Source organism: Aptenodytes forsteri, unplaced genomic scaffold, assembly GCF_000699145.1.
Source record: "Aptenodytes forsteri isolate BGI_AS27 unplaced genomic scaffold, ASM69914v1 Scaffold207, whole genome shotgun sequence".
Lineage (NCBI taxonomy): Eukaryota > Metazoa > Chordata > Aves > Sphenisciformes > Spheniscidae > Aptenodytes > Aptenodytes forsteri.
The window spans coordinates 7,368,488-7,385,846 of record NW_008794836.1 but is presented as its reverse complement, the minus strand read 5'-3'; the positions used below and the strand labels follow the sequence as shown (position 1 = coordinate 7,385,846).

Sequence of the window (17,359 nt, the reverse complement as noted above, 5' to 3'; positions counted from 1 at the left end):
CTATTCACTAGCATCGCTACATGCAGTCTCAGTGTTTCTAGGGCAGCCAAATGGGTGAATTTCACTGCAGCAAACTGCTACAGGAAAGATTCATTTACACAGAATTAAGTGGAGTAGTCTCTTGTCTGCCTTCGCTATGACGCTTTTTGTCTACATGCCCAACTGTAATCCAAGCTGTATAGGGTATACTTAGATGTGAAAATCAGATGTATGGGATAAACTTAATGTTTTATTTATAGCAAGAACATTAATATACAGCACACTATGCACTATGTGCAAGGATGGTCTAATGGCATTCTGGAGCAGCTTGTTCCTAGCTGAAATGTGAACTTTCATCTCTGACAAAGAAGTACTGGAACACTACAGCTTTCTCTGAAGTTGGATGCTCTTCCTGAATCATTACAAAATTGTCTGGCAGTCACTGCAAGTGTTAATTGCTGCAATGAGAAGATAACTTAACCTACCTCTCTAATTAGAGAAAGTACACTGGCCCAAGCAAGGGAAATGTCTGAAGCTTTGCCTAGTCCTCTAAAATGGATCCCAACAGTGAATAGATTAAATTTTCGTACCTGAACAGCCCTTCCTGCTCTTCTTATGTCCATCCGCATCCTCTGGAGGCTACTGGACTTGGAGAAAAGGAGAGGTGTCCTCAAACTGCGAGGAATAAAGGAAATCTGAAGTTATGCAAGAAACTTTCCAGACAAGAACTTTCATGGGAAGGTTATTTCAAAGCCTCCAGAGAAGTGCAGGTTTTGTGTGAAAGATGCAAAGCCTCATTTAAAGCTTGCGTAAGCAACCAAATTTTTTTAATTCACCCACAAATGCAGCTAATTGATTTTAATCAGCCACATGTTTGCTCCAGGGTTTATAACAAAAGAGCGAGAATTGTTCCAAAACATTATTCTAAAGATATTAGTCACTTCAGGAAGCATTGCAAAGTCAGTTTCTTCCCTTTCCACCTGGGCTCAAAAAGTTTGCGGAAGCCATTCCAAAAACAAGAGAAGAAGTTGCAAACTTTTTCCCACCACATAATGTAAGGGTCAAACACAAAAATAAAGGGGATATAACATGAAGAAGTATTTGTTCTGCATTATGATGTTCTGCTTTTTGGCAGCAGTGGAAGTTCAAAGAGAATTACTTTATCTCTAATATGGACATGAGTAATAGATGGCAGAATGTACTGAGACTTATATAGGCAGATTTATGAGGCATGCCAGAAAACAGCGGACCATCGAGTTTATTTAAAGCCATAGAATCTGAGCAAGTCTGCAGCAAGGACTACAGCATTCATTGCCCTCCTTGCAGTAAAACTGTCTCAAGCTTGCAAAGGTGAGTGTAGCACCACTGCCTCCTACCCAGAAGAAATTGGAGCCATTCAGTAGTCTCAAAGGCTCCAACAGCTATATGAAAGTTCTTCATTAGTGAGAAAGCAGCTTTTGGTTTCTGAAGCAAAAGTCTCTCTGTTGTAAGTCTGTTTGACTTGGTTGAGTGTACAGTGAAACAGAGCTCTACGTAACTACAAACTTCATTACAACAGATTTTTAAGACGGTTTGCTCACATTGGTCACTTGGCATTTAGTCTGTTGACACTTTGATGTTTACATCCTCTAGTTAGTAAAAAAAAGTTCGTGTGACTCCAGAAAAACATGCCCTAGGAAAGCATGAGAAAACTTCAGCATCCCTGAGGAGGAATGTAATGTTCAGCTGCTGTATAATGAAGAGAAGTGGAACTGCTAGTGGAGTTACCATGCAATAAAATATTCAGAACTCATAATGTTTCATGGGGCCAATGCCCCTGGGAAGAGAAATAAACTCTTTTCTATGGCAGAGCAATAAATATTTATATATCGCATTGCCCAAAGACCTCCATCAGAAGGGACTGAGAGGGAGCTGAGTTTGCAGAAAAGAAAAAGGTGCAATCCTTCTCTTGCCTTTACAACCTGAAGATACAGACAGGCAGAGAGGAAGAGCTTGTTCCTATCACATTTAAAGAAATTAGCACATTGGAGAATTTGCGGAGAATTTGGTATCTAGAAGTATTACAGGAGTGCTGCTTTTCACCCTTCTTAGTCTTCACACTGTTTAGCAGCAAATCATATATGATCTCTGAATCAACACAGTTGACAGATTAGCAAATTTTACTTCTTGACGGAGGGAAAATTGATTGTAATTGAGGTCTTTTCATGCAGAATCTGGGTTATCTGAGTAACCACTTAACCCTTAAGGACAGAAGAGAAGGAATCACATCCCTCTTGAGCACAGAACATCATTAACTTTCCCAACTTCACAAATGCCCATTGACACAGTCCCTTCTTAGAAGAACATAATTGGTTGAGAAAAAGAAGAGAATCAAAGATTGCAGGGAAATCATTCTCTCCCACACAGACTGTGTTAAAGGTATTTTCCAAAAGTACAACCCTCCATACTTAAATGTAACACCCACAGTACCTATCCATAAGACACCACATGAAAGAAATAAGTTTCAACTTGATTTTCTACTTTGGGGAGTTTAGGCTCCCTCCCTAAGACATCAAAGCAGCCCAACTACAGTCTTAAGTCAGGCAAGTGAGGTTTGGAGATTCACAGAGCATCACAAACAATGCATCGCCCATTGCAGGCATGAGAAGAGAAATTCTTTGCACAGCTAGTGACTCTCAAACAGTCCTCAGATATTAATGAGATTGAGAGGAACAATGTTGATCTAAGAAGATTTATTCACAATTTACAGATAGGGAAACCGAGGCATTATTATCATGAGCAAGATTCCAAAAATCGGTCTCTGATTTTGCAGGCATTGGTAGTTGTTTTCCACCCTGAGCCAGGCAAGGTATAAAGATGTCTGGGAATTTCCAAACAAAATTGGGTTTGGTTTCCTGTTCCATTAAGCGTGTCAAATTGTCAATAGCAGAATGTTTTGCAGAAATATATGACTTTAGATGAACCTCTGCTAAAAAAAGGAGGCCACTGGAAACTGTTTTGCTTCCTGCCTACAGGAACCCAGATTTCTAGGGTTGAGATTTCTGTAGCGGTCCCTCTGTATGGATTACCACAGACTTAGCAGCCCACAAAGTTTTAAGGTTCCTGCAGCATGTTTGGGAGCCCAGAAACCCAGGCTGTAGCAGAAGTTTTTCAATATCTCAATTCTCCAGTTTCCAGAAGCTTGGTGACATTTAGCTAACATCTAGAAGAATGAAAAGGCTCAGCTTAAACTTGAAAGGCTGCTGGTCTTCTAGGAGCAGCTCAGTAAGAAGCAAGGAAAACAATTGTTCAGAAATATTTAGTTAGCTAGTTAGGAAACATATACTTTAGTTTTTCTCAATTATTTGTAGGGGGTGGAAATAAATACATTTTCTGCAGGGGAGTTCAGTATGTGTAGCTTTTTTCCCAGTGATGGACAAAGAATTTTGAAATACCAGAATTTCTCTGCAAAACAGAAATGTTCCATTTCAGCCTGCTCTTTCCTGTTGCTGCTCAGCCTTTAGGGAGATCTTGGCTCCCTTGCTTTCTTTCTCTATGCAATGACAGACTTTTGAAAATACCGGACACTGAAAATGATGGACACCGAAAATACCAAGTGAAATCACTAGGAGTTCCTATTTCACCTCTCAGGTGTGCATGACACCGGTGTGAAAGACAGGCCTGAGAGGCCAGAGGGGACCCAGGGCTGCACTGGGAATACAAGTGCTGAGACTCGGAGAACAGAAGACAAAAGCAGGGAAGCCCTGTTAGCCTCCCTAGTAGCCATCAGCCTTCCCTGTTTCTAGACGAGAGGCTCAAGATGGAGTAATCCTCAGATTTGGGCAGGAAAAAATGGGGGCACACTGAAACCAGGGGCTGTTTTTGAAAATGAGCAAAGTTTACAAATGTTAAAAGAAAGCCAGAGGGACCCTGGTCCCAGGGATGTGAGGGGTATAGTCCCTGGCCGGACTGTAGGAGGAGGGGCTGGCCATCACCTTGGGTGGCCTAGGGTTGCTTGAGGCATTACAAAAGAGAGGCCGTCTCTGGCATTTGGGGCTTTATTATATGTGTGTGAATATTTATCACTCTGAGCAAAACATTATCCACATTTCTTCCTGGCAAGACGCTATCCTTTTCTGAGGCGCAAGAGAGAGGCTTTCAGCTGGGAGGGTTTAATGATAAGCAAGTGCAATTCAAAGGAGAATTGTAAATTGAAGTCTACTCCAAAACACTTCTTAAAACCCTGAGTCATTAGAGGCTGAATCACATTATTCCTGTCAGCAAGATCTCTTCTCTAACATCATCCTCTATTTACTGTACATTACCTCATGGTCCTGGTCAAACTGTGCATCTTTTACACGAACATGAAGAATCCTAGTCATTACAATGAGTTTGACATGATGCGAGCTTTATTTTCTGATGCTAGTTAGAAAACAACAATCCCAATTCAAGCATTTACTTAGGCTCACTGTGCACACAAAAGAAGCTTTTCCTAACAAGCAGGTCAAATAATAAGCCTTGTTTTCTGTTTTTCACATTTCACTTATTTGCTGAAGCTCATGGCTGTCTGTTACAAGGGCAATTCTAAAGTCAAAAGGTTACAGAATAAAGCATCACCCTTAAAAATTCATCATTTATCTGTCGAACAGTGACCTCATGGTGACTCTCTCTCAGCTACAAAGCCATTGATTGCATGGCCCTTCATTCTCCTTCTGTAAATCCTATAAACAAGCCCCTCTGAAATGCCAGAAGAAAATTTAGCATGCAACTCTTGTCACATATTAAAATAATGATGCAATATTAGATTAGTTATTAAACTAATTACCACATATTTAGCTCTTTCCAACAGTTCATCATATAAGATTAAGGGATAAATTACCAGAAAAAGACATTATTTGATTAATTTTCAAATGTTTTAAAATTTGCCTGTAAAAATGTATACTTATCTGAGTATATATAACTTTAGGCTTACTAATATGACAGGTATTATGTTAAGGAGATAAGCTCCTCCAATCCAGATATGTCTACGAATTTTAGTTCCTTTAGGCACAGAGCTCTTGATGCTGGAAAGGCACAGAATTAGAAAGTTTAAGCAAGCTGAAAGATAAGGATCAAAATTAAATCAAAAGTTACTTTGGTTCATTTGTTTCAGTGATTAGAGAGACCATATTATTAAAATAGTGAGTCAATTGTTTAGTGCTGCGTATGACACAACTGCTCAAAGGGCAGAATTAACGATGAAAAGTTTAGGAATTAGAACCGAATTCTTTGCTGAAAGAAAACACTCAAACTTGCAATCAAACAAGTATATTTACAGTCTGGATGATGACAACCTTCACTGACAAGATATATCTCTTCAGCAGTACTCTTGAGGGACCCAGAAGTCAAGCTAGGCTCTTCTCAGACAGCACCTTCTGCAGAGGAAGTTCTTTAAGCAAACCAGACCTCTACATTACAGAGGCGCAGCCTTATTAACATTACTGCATCTCCTCTTTTCTCTTTAAACACCTGTTATTTCTGGGGATGATGAATAAGAAGAAGAGTCTGGGGCTGAATTCTAAACCCTGATACAAGTTCATAGGGTATTTGCTAATAATAGCACACAGTTCATAGCATCACTAAGACAAAGCCGACGTCCCAAGCCAGTTTACAGCCACATTGCAGAGACCCTTACTCTAGCCAGCCTCTTAACCAAGAAAGTTATTATTGGAATTGCACCTTTCCCTGATTGCAGTTAAAGTACTCCTGAGGCACCTGGGAGACAAAACTGCTAAGAGTAGTCTTGCTGGTTGGAGCTATTCTATCAATTCAGACAGCAGCTGGCCTCTGGCAATATTTTTTTCCTTCAGATTAATTAACATGTCCCCTCAGCCCTCTGGTTACAGGCATGATCATAAAATCTGTGCATGTTAGCAGAAGTTGCATCAGATATCGTTCACCTAGCCAGCTGTGTAGCAGTGATTTTCTACCTCTGCACAATCTTTCCTGGTGTTTCTGAGGGGTGGGAGACTTCGGTGCTGAGCACGAGAATGGTCAGGTCTCAAACAACTGGACTGAAAGCCTGTCAAATCTTTCCATTCACCTAAAAATTTGTACCTTCCAGGCTAATTATGCTTTCATAAGAAGGAAAGCTGTCATCCTATACAGAATCAGGTTTTCATCTTCAGAAGTACAGTAACAGCCTCCTATCAACACCAGGTCAAAATTTCACAGGTTACTTCAAGGGAAGCTTCCCTTCTGTTTCTCCATCTCATTGACAATATACATCTCAGCTTCTGAGGCTGACAGAAAATTTCCTTTAGGAAATCTCCTTCCTTCAGTAAGGCCTTGCTGGACTGTAGTCTCACTATTCTTCAAGGTTATTTCTTCTTATTACAAAAAACTTATCCTAGTATTACTGAGAAATACTCTTCTTTCAACAAGGTATGAGATCATGATGCAAATGTATAAGCTATGGTGCAATTTTCTGAATACCTTTTAACCATCAGCTTGATAAGATTAAGTTGTTCCAGTAGGAATCCTCATGGATGTGAAAAAAGCTTGCTGTGACTAAGGTTTGCAAATAACAAAATTGCTGCATCTTAAAAATGGCTTGTCAAATTTCTACAGAATTGCTTCCCTCTTTCACTCTCAACACAACTTTAACCACACACTCTCTCATACAGTATTAAATCCTCAGAAAAAAATAAATTAAAAAAATTAAACCAGCTTTTTTTCACAATTTGAATTTTAAACCATTGCTGATTGAAGCTGATGAGAACCTTGAAAACATAAACTATTTCTGGCAAAGGAGGGACCAGATCTTGGACATAATGATTACATGCATTGCCTCAATAGTATGATGATGTTCAATATGCCCCTAGCATTATACAACTGCCAATACTTTGTTCTTTAGGTCAAGGTAGCATCTTTCCCTTCCTATTACTTTCCTGGGACTTCTGGATGCATTGCTCTGGCTCTTGAAGCAAAAAGAGCAACCGAAATTAGTAGAGAAAACTGCAGAGGAGGACTTAGGGCATGAAATCTGGGTACGCGGGTATTGTAGCTAGCCTACAGAGATATCTACACCAGTTCTTAGAAAACCTCCTTGAGGCCCTTGATAAGTAACAACTGGAGGGTTTGTTAGAGAAGAAGTCATGAAACAAAGCCTGTCTCTTATATATTAATGAAATATATGCGCTATCTGCCTGCATTTAAAAAAAAAACCCAGAACACTGAGGGCAACATAAACCCTATATTTGTGAATAGGTCAATATCAAAGATCATCTGTAGATCAAAACCTGGAAAATGCAAAATGTTCAGATTAGTATGCAAAATAAAACATCAGTGTGGAGAGTGGATTTATATGATTATACTATGAATAATTCATTAGCACAAGAAATACAATTAGCTTTTAAAAATGATCTAACTACTATGCTCATGTTTAGCAAATCTAACATATAGTAACATCAGGAGGTAAAAGTCCATAATGCAAAAGAAATTAAAACAAATTCCTTTAGGAGTCCAGCTGCCTTATTACCAAGGGGGAAAAGGGCAGTGGATTAGATGGGTTAGATCATGCCCAGAGAGGTTAACTTGCCTGTAGTCAATACCCTTGCATTTGCAGGTGTGCCCTCAATTGACCTTATTAATATGTGCAACCCTTGCTGGAAACCTTATTTCAGAAACATTAAGCTCTGGTTGTTTGAAGTGGCTCTGACTATGGTGAAGCATTCCTTAAACTTGTAGGAGGCTTATTTGGTGGGAGGATGCGGAAGAGCCGAAATATTTTTCATGAGAGAGACTTTTCTGCACTTCCAGTAGAGAGAAATCAGAGGGCTAAATCAGACAGAAGATAATCGATTCTATAGCTGGCATACTAAATCAATACGTTACTGGCAACTGTAGCTAGTTTTAGCTGAACCTCTGCTTTCCAGAGCAATCACTCCAAGTCCTGACTTAGTCATTTTCAAGATGAAATTGCATCAAGCTCTTAATCTGTATTGTACTGGTTTGATGTCAGCCAGTCTGATACCCATAGTAATTTCCTGGGAGGCCGACTTCTGTCGACTGATACTACTCAAGAACTGAGCAGAGCAAGTGCAAATGGACAAGAGCTTGCCATGGAGAAGCCTTCTAGTTGGTGTTTTGCTTCTTCCCCGTATCCTATTCTGCAGATGGTTTTTGTAAGGCAACACCGACCGTGCTTATCTACCCTTTGGTATTTTAAAAGTATTGTGTATTTGTAGCAGTTGTTCTTTCAAGAACGAAGAGTGCCACCGCTAAGTGACATTATGAACAAGAAGCCAAAAGCTGATACAACAATTCAAAAGCATACAAATTAAAGTCAATTGTCAAATGGATTTTCCATTCCATTAAAAATGTCAGGATTGAAAAATTTTGACATATGAAAGTTCATATTAAATATTCATATTAAATTAAGTGGGGACAAACCCAAAAAATAATCCAAACATTGTACAAAATTAAATTCTGAAAAAAATTAGTTTGCCCAAAATGTTTAAATCCAAATATGTTGTTGACATTTGGATCCTTCCTTGGATCCTTTTATTTTCTATTTCAAATAGCAGCTGATTTTTAAATAAAGCAAAACTTTTTGTGCAAAATATTTCAAAAACAAAGCATTGCTTTGTTATGGTGTTTTGTTTCTTTTCAGTTGTTATTGTTACCATTATATTATTGTTATTTATTCAAATAACATCATTTATTTTTTAGTGTTTATTCAAATCATTTGTCATAATGAAATTTGCCAACATAAACTAGCTTTAATGAAAACTTTCAACCTACTCTAGCATCACTGTAAATTAACCATTACAGCTCTACTGGCTGGCTTAGGAACAGGTATAACTATTATAACACGACTATTATGTTCTTCTCTTTAAAAATATTCTTGCCATCAGGCGAGTGCCTAACCCCAGATGTACTCCTTTAACACAGGTGGTCTCACTGAATAGCAGTGGACTTTTGAGTTTGGCCTTCAAACAGTTTGGATGCTTCTGCACACCCAAGTAAAGGAGAGCCAGGGGACAATACCTGGCACAAAAGGTTGAGTGGCACCGACTGGCTCGCTCCTAAACTCATTAGGGCTGTTTGCCCACCAGAGCAGACTGGCTGTTCCGTCACTACACAGTGCTTGGTCCTCTGTCTCCTGCCCTGTGGGGTGCCTCTCATGCCTATTATTATTCGGGGTTGCGGACACTAGTTCAAAGAATATTAAATAGTGCTGCAGACTACCAGAGTGCTTTAGCACCTTCAGCTCGGAGCTGGGAGGGTGCTTTGCATGCCACATCGTTGTTGTATGGGAGTGTGTAAAAGTCCAAAAGAAGACTGTGTAGGATGGAAGAAGTCAAACTGAGTGCAGCGTGGTCCTTGCTGTCTGTTAGCCGAGATCGCTGGTGAGAGCTACCTGCCAAAGCAAATCCAAACTGTCCCTCAGGCAGAGCTCTGTTGGAGAGGTCCCAGACAGAGCCAGATGTTAACTAAGTTCGGCAGTGTCACCACTCTGGAGGCTAGTGGTTAGGTGCTCCCTGGCCCTCTTTTACTCAGCAGTGTAAGTCCTGTAAACTGGGCAAGGCCCAGGTCTTAGGAAGTGTGGCAGTTTAATTAGTGAGAAGAAGTGTCTAAATGTCTTTCTTTTCTCTTAAAGAATAGAGATGAGGGCAGCTGTGTCACTACATGCACATCACACTGTGCCTTTATTCCCCGAATTTGCTTCGTCTGTGTTAGAAAGCTCTGTCAATAGAAAGGCAGCCAGCACAGTGTTAGTGGCAATATTTGTTTGGCACACAATGTTCACTGTTGTCTATTTGTGTTGATGTTTTTCTTCTCACTCAGCCGTGGGAAGGTGTCTCCACGTTTGCTGCACTTCTGTCCCATACTGAGATTTTGTTGTGTTCAGCGCTGTAAACAGCTCTTTCTGCACCCTTTTCTCAAAGAACAGTGGCATTTCTGAGCCACATTCGCAATAGCTCCATCTTTTTCATCCCAGCAGCTACTCCTTTTCACGCCATTTTCAGACTCTGTTGCAAGCATAGATATAGCGCTATTCAGCAATTGCTCGTCTGTCCAATTTAAAGAATGCTACATACCAAATGTACCTGATTAAAAAATCCAGTTAAACACCACTAGCAGAATGCCTTTTCTAATTCTTCATCCACTCCAACATGTGTGACCCATAACTGTACACTACGGCTGCAACCTTGCCTTCTGCAGGCACATCCTAACAATCCGTTTGCGGAAGAAGGAGTTGTAGGTGCCTGTGAACTCACCTGAAATGCATTTTGTTTTAAGATGAATAAGGTGTTATTCATAACAAGTTTTGACTAGAGCTGCTGACGCAGCAGCTTTGGAAGAGTAGCGGAAGACACGGGATGGAGTTATCCTTAAACACTTCATAGTGACTTCAAGACTGGAAGAAGGACGCAAAGTACTATGACCCAGATTTTGAATCTGAAGTACCAATGCAATAAAGACAGCTTGGTAACATAGGTGTAATGAAGAGAAGGCACAGCAAGGGGAATTAAGGCAATTTGATCATAATTCACAATCACCCGCACGAGGAAGAGATTTCTGATAGCAGAAGCTCTTTTATCCAGTAGAAAAAAGATCATCAAGACATGCAGTCACTGGAAGCTGAAGCTAGGTAAACATGGGCTGTAAGTAAGAGGCATTTTATTTTATTTATTTTATTGCATTGTAACAGATGATTAATCACTAGCAGAGTTTACACAGGGACATTGTGGATTGTTTGGTGAGTCTGTCCTGGCAGCGACTCATATCATGGTCCTTTCCTCTTGACACAATTTTCCACATCTAGGCTCCTGCCTTCAGTGCACTCTGATATGTAAACAATAACTCAACGTTTATCCAGTAACTCTGCTGCACATTTATGAATTTTAATCAACCATTGACACACTTACATGAAGTGAAACAAATGAGCAGAGTTGACAAATGGGATTTTTGCTTAGAAAGGATTTTAGATTCATATCAATATTCAGTTCCTCTCTAGGACTCTTGACATCAACTGTGTTTCGGCACTTGTATGGCCGACTTGAGCCTACATGATTATTTTCTATAGCCCAAACAGGGAGCCCATTGTGCTAAGCGTATAATAAAAAGACAGCTGCTGTTTCTGAGAGCTCACAATCTAAGGCAGAGAGAACAAACGGCTGGTAGATGAGGATAAAGTAAGTTTGAACTACATTCAGCAAGGTAAGAAGCTCTGTTGATATACCAGTTAACTAGCTGTTGGAGCCACATAATTGGAATCCGTTCCAAAGTTGCGGCAGATTTCTGTATATAACGCAGTCCTCACAATTTGGATCAGACTTTTTTAAAAGCTGTGTCTGGTTTGTCGGCTAATGCAATTTTCCCTCTTTTCCCTCTGCCGCCCTGAATCACTCCCTGACCAAGCTCCCCTCAGGTAAAGGTCTTTGTGCCTTTGATTATTTTATGGCATTTGCTGCAGCCCAGTTTTCATCAGAGGTCTTTCCCAGCAGACTAACAGCCCCATGAATGAAATCAGCAGGGAGGCTCTTCATTATCGCAATTCTAGCAGCGAAGTCTCTGTACTTTTATCACTGTACTGGTATCAATTATTTGGAGCCACATTAAATAAATGAAGTCAGTAACATGAATATGTCATGCCCAATTCATACAGAGGCCCATGAACCCTTTTTAAAAAAACCCCTCTCTTTTATGCCTGCTGCTTCCCTTATGAATTTTTTGTAAGCTCTGACCTTAGACATTTCTCAATCATTGCAAGCATGCTTAGTTCAAGATTGAATACACATCCATTTTATATGGGTTGAGAGGGGCAAAAATCATGAGAAAAGCAGATGGCATTAGAAAAAAATGACTTTTCAAAGAAGGTTCAATGACCTCCATATAGATATGACATGTTAAAGTCACTGACTTCTTTTTAACTCAGCACTTGCGTATATATATATATTTAGTATTGTATAATGTACTTGTAAGGGCAAAGCCTCTTCAGCATTTGATCTACAGTATTTATTGTAGAGTTCTGACTCACCTTCCTTGGGCGTAGCCCAGAGTCACCATAATACCTCTGACCTTAGACATTTCTCAATCATTGCAAGCATGCTTAGTTCAAGATTGAATACACATCCATTTTATATGGGTTGAGAGGGGCAAAAATCATGAGAAAAGCAGATGGCATAAAAAAAAAATGACTTTTCAAAGAAGGTTCAATCTCCATATAGATATGACATGTTAAAGTCACTGACTTCTTTTTAACTCAGCACTTGCGTATATAATATATTTAGGTATTGTATAATGTACTTGTAAGGGCAAAGCCTCTTCAGCATTTGATCTACAGTATTTATTGTAGAGTTCTGACTCACCTTCCTTGGGCGTAGCCCAGAGTCACCATAATACCAGTAATGACAATGAAATGGGACTGAATTGGCCGGTGCCCTTTGGTTGTTCGGTGGGTCACAGCAGCATACTGATCGCAGCTTTCTGCAGCTTAAAGACAGTCTTATTTATGTATCGAATCTGCTGAATCAGAATTAGGCTTGGCAAAGCCTATTCTCCAAAAAAAAAGGAATTAAGAACTCTCTGGGATTTGGAGAGTATTTTTCTAAAACATTTCTAACCAAAATTAATGTATTTTGGGCTTAAGTAATAAAAAAATGTAAATCTCTGAAGCATAGACTGTTAACTTCAGAAACCCTAAAGCCAGTTCATTTTGCTTGTAATTTAACTGACCTGTTTAAACAGAGTAGGAAAAACACAGAACTGTGACGGGAAAGGAAATTTCTTGGACATTGCTTTGCACATATTCAGAATAAAAAAATCCCTAGAACCTTTGAGCTTACTGAGAGTAGAATTACACATAGATGGAAGGAGTAATGGGTAAAAGCTTTGTGGGAGTGTTTGCAAACTCTGAAACTCCAACGCAGCAACTTTCGAACATGTTTCAGCCTCTTTTCCGCTAACATTAATCAGAGTGGCTTTTGTTTGAAGGAATGTTGGAGAAAGGGTATTCTAAACTCAAATACTCTTGCAAACACACTTCATTCAAACCTGCCTGAGAAGTGTTTTCTCTGCTTATAAATCAGTCAACCTGGCAGCTGAAAGAATGGCATGTTTCTCAGGTGGCCAATTACACACCCAAAATAAGGAAGAGTGAATAGATAGAAAACATAATTAAAATAAATACTGCTTGTAAATAAGCCCAGTCAGAATACAGTCTGATGAAATGATTATGCAGCCTGTGCCCCATGTTACGATTTGCATAGATGCTTAGTTCTTATGCACCCTACTTCTGCTGAAATTTACAGGGAAAAATCCTGTCCTGTTACAGACAGAGACAAAAGCATTGACCTCAGGATTTTGGAGAGAGTGCATCAGTTTAGATCTATGGTTTCACTAGGACTATTAGTGGTGTGCAAATCTGAGCAGGTGTTTGCACCTTTGCAAAACTAAAGCTGACCTCATAAGAAAAACAACAAAACCTCACAGTTTTTGGAAAGTTATCAGAAAAAAGGGAGTGTGGGGGGTGCAGTTCAGATTAGAAATGTGCAGCCAACGATAAGTAAAAACAAAATTAGTTCTTTCTTGTAACCCTCGAGTTTGGGTGTTTTCTTGTTTTATTTCTAACCAATTTCTTAAACATAAAGTGGACTGGGAAACTGATTATTCAGGTATCACCTCTGAAAAAAAACTTGACTGCCAAGTCAGCAACAGGAATAATTTGGAAGTTAGTATCACCTGAGAATTTCCAAACAGACCATACCAGATGTCAGTGTTCTTTGTTCAGGAAGCAGAACTGAAGCACAGAGAGGGTCTTTATCTCAGTCGTATGTTAGTCGTATCAGTATATGATAACCAACTGGAAGAGTTCAAAATAAGAGGCAACAATCCTGTATTCCAGTTTACCATTCTTCTATCTCTGGATCGCACTCTTTCTGTTTTCTGTAATGTAATGTAAATATACAATACTTCCACAATGGGCGTTTCATCATGAGTTAAGCCACTTTTGATAGCATTCATCCTGCAAAGTTGCCCAACCACAATGGAGATATCAGTGCAAAGCTTTTGGTTTTTTTTTTTGACAGTCTCTTTGCATGTGTCGTCCAGTAAGATAAGTGTGGGAGATGTAGCAGTCCTTCATCTAACGTGCATTCCTGGCATCATCACGTTATTTCATGAAGTAAGACTGTCAGGTTTATACCCACAGTGACAACAGAAAATGGTATTGTGCTGCTGTTCGGGGGAGAAAGCAAAAGACAGATGAGTCAAGTACACAGCTCACTCATCAGAAATTGCAGGTGTCTCTCAGTTTGGATATATTTCCACATATTCCTAAACTGTTCATTATCATTTTACTGTATGATTGCCCTGCAAGTGCTTGTCATCACTGCAGGGGCAACCCTGAAATCAACCTTTCTGAAATCCATGAATTAAAACAAACAATCAGATAAATGCAATGCTATGTATTAAACATGAAATGACACATCTGACTGTCGGTAAAGGCAAAAAGAATTTCCAAAAGACCTTACTGCAATGCAGACTGCCACCTCCATTTGTTTCTGATTGCTATCACACTGCACAGATGCAATGATTGAGAATGAAACTTGAATTTGGTGCTAGAAGTCCACTGTTACATCAATCACTTGAAATAAAAATGTCATGCTTATGATTCTTTGGAAAATGCTGCACTTAACTTCCAAACTGTTGCTTTCAGAAAAGGCTAATTCAGGGTTGGGTACATTAATGTCAATGTCCTATAAAAGTGCCAGCTAAAAAAAAATGTCAGCAAAGACATTTTTTAAGCCTGTGTCAGCACAAAAGGGTGCCTCAGTTGTTTCATCTCACAACAGCTGCATGCTTTCATTGACATTTGTTGCCCTTTCTTTGTGCACTCATCCTAACCTCATAGGTTATTTCCTGGCCTCCCTTCCGTGACCTATGACCGATGATGACCTTTAGCTAGAGAATGTGACATTTTGTTCTCCTCTGGCTGACATGTGATGCCCTCATTATTCAAAGGTATGTGAAAATAATGACCTGTACTGACCTCTCAGTTTCCTTTCGTTTATTGGTCTACACTAGGTGCTTGTTCAGCAGATTGCTATGACTAGGTGGTGGGGTGTACAATTTCTTTTGAAGAAGGAAGCTCATGAATTGCACCAACATTTTAGCTCTTTGTGTCTGTTGCTCCATTTCAGGAGCGGGAGATGAGGTGGTGCAGCTGGGGGAAGAGGGTTCAGGGTTCACGGTTCAGTTCGGTTTGGGTGCTGGGAGCATCTTCGTAAGGCTGCAGGTATGGCCAAAGACTTGTGGTCTTACAGAGTGGCAGTGGAGTCCCCGGCTGGATACCTACCTTAGGGCGTCTCAAATGGATGCCAGTGCATGAGCTACTGATTCAAGTCCTCAGTTCTCAGTCATCTGAAAGAACGGATGACTAAGTAACCTTAGAAATTCCAAACAGGAATGACTGTAGCTCTCCCATTACCAAGATTTCTAAACCTTCTCCGTTGTGACCACAATGGAAACAGTCACAGTTACAAGAAATACAGTATTAGTCTAACATGCTAACAGTGCTTTCTTGGCTAAGTCACTTTTTGCATTTCAAATGGTGGAAGTTTCAGTGTTCTTCAGAAATGCAAGCCTGAACACATGAAATTTTTTTCAAGAAGTAGATTTTATCTCCTGCGAGGTGAGACGTGCCCTCATTGACTATAGTAAATATTTCAAATGCTGAAAGTCTAAAGGAGGAACAAACCACTTTTGTGTGGGAGATTGTGATACCAATTAAGAGTTTATTCAAGACCTAGCCAGCATGAATATTTAAACCTCCTTTCCTTGAAAAAAGGATGGTTACCTCAGGTCAGGGATGAGGGCATGTATGGAGCAGCATAAGGAACAGATGGCTGTTAAAGACAATTTTTGACTATAAATAGTCCCTATTAAGAATATAGAAATAATCAATTAGGGACTAAGCTCTGCTTCCTGTTGCACAGGAGCAGAGCAGCAGAAGAAAACATTAACACATATGTCAGTGTGTGTTTCTGGCTGGGAAAGAGATAGCAGGCCCTTTCCCACTGAAAGGTGGGAAGCTGCACTGGGTCTGAAGGTTAAGATGGAAGATTGTCAACAGCTCTTTAGAAAAGGTTTTAGGTACTTGGTATGCAGACCAGGCAATGTATTGAAAATCAGGATTAAGATTTTGACCTTGTCTCAGCACTCTGTGCAAACTAATGCAGAAACTAGGGGAAAAGTCCTAGTAACAGCCTTCGTTGTTAAAGAGAGAGCATTCCCCACCACCTGGAGTCTGTAAAGAACTTTGTGTTGGAACATGTCTGCTAAAGGTGTAAAAGGTATTAATAACTGACGCCCAGACATCAACTTGCAAACTTTGAGGTTTGACCTGGACATCTGGGCCTTCAGGCCAGACATCCATCCTGAATTGTAACCCAGCTAAAAAACCCATTAAATGTTCAGGCTGACACCTACGGGACTGCAGTTTAGGTTTAGATTAGAGATATAAAATCTAGTCTGGCTTTGGGTTGAAATAGAAGAGTTAGTATAATCTGATGAAGAAAACTATTTTACCTATCTTGGTAGAAAATGCTACCTATAGATACTTCTACATAAGAGGCCTAACTATGGATATGACTTAGCAGTCGTGGGTATATGTCTTCATCTAAAAGAAAATTTTTGAGAGTACTGTCCTCTGTCTACCAATATCATCTTTGTCCTGCTTGCACTCAGCTTTGCTGCGTCAGTCCCAGCAGCAGGTCTGGGCAGAAGGCTGAAACCCAAGAATGGCAGAAAGAAATGGCATCTATGATACATTACATCTATTCTGTTGCTCATTTCACAAATGCCCCTGGTATTGCATTTCTGAGGGCTAGCTACTGATGGATTAATTGAAGGAAAAATAAGAGTATATAAGTGGGTCCTAGCTGGTGCCAGGCAATCCTCCTGTCCCTGACCTGACAGTGCTCCAAACCCTGTCACTGAACAGGGCTGTTAAATGAATTCTGCCGTTCCCCTTTGGCTGACAGCAATTTTCATATAACTCGCACATGGAATGCTTTTAAAAGGATTCAGCTAAGGAATAGATGCACTTTTACATATGACCCAAGCCCAGATCAGATGTCAGATTGCTTATGACCAATCATATAAATGAACTAACCCACCACGGCAACATAACTCTGGAAGGTCTTGCAGAAACCTTGTGGAAATATATTTGTCAAGTGCCCAAAAGATTGTGACACATGAAATTATGAGTTGCTTTTGACTGCTTTGGCCGAGAAAGACAACTTGTTTGTATGGCAAGAGCATGAGTTTATGAGGATAGCACTAAGGTAAATTTTTAAACCAAGAGCATGTTTAGACTTTATTGTCTTTGTTTTTCCCCAGAAGCACAGTC

General features: G+C 39.9%; 1 long non-coding RNA gene across 1 annotated transcript in view; it reads left to right on the top strand.

Annotated features, from left to right (window-relative positions):
- Positions 1-17,359, top strand: part of LOC103895002 — a 33,194-nt gene that overhangs the window by 5,636 nt on the left and 10,199 nt on the right. Inside the window, exon 4 of the long non-coding RNA XR_657343.2 lies at positions 14,861-14,970. This is a non-coding gene — a long non-coding RNA (uncharacterized LOC103895002). The remainder of the gene's footprint in view (positions 1-14,860; positions 14,971-17,359) is intronic.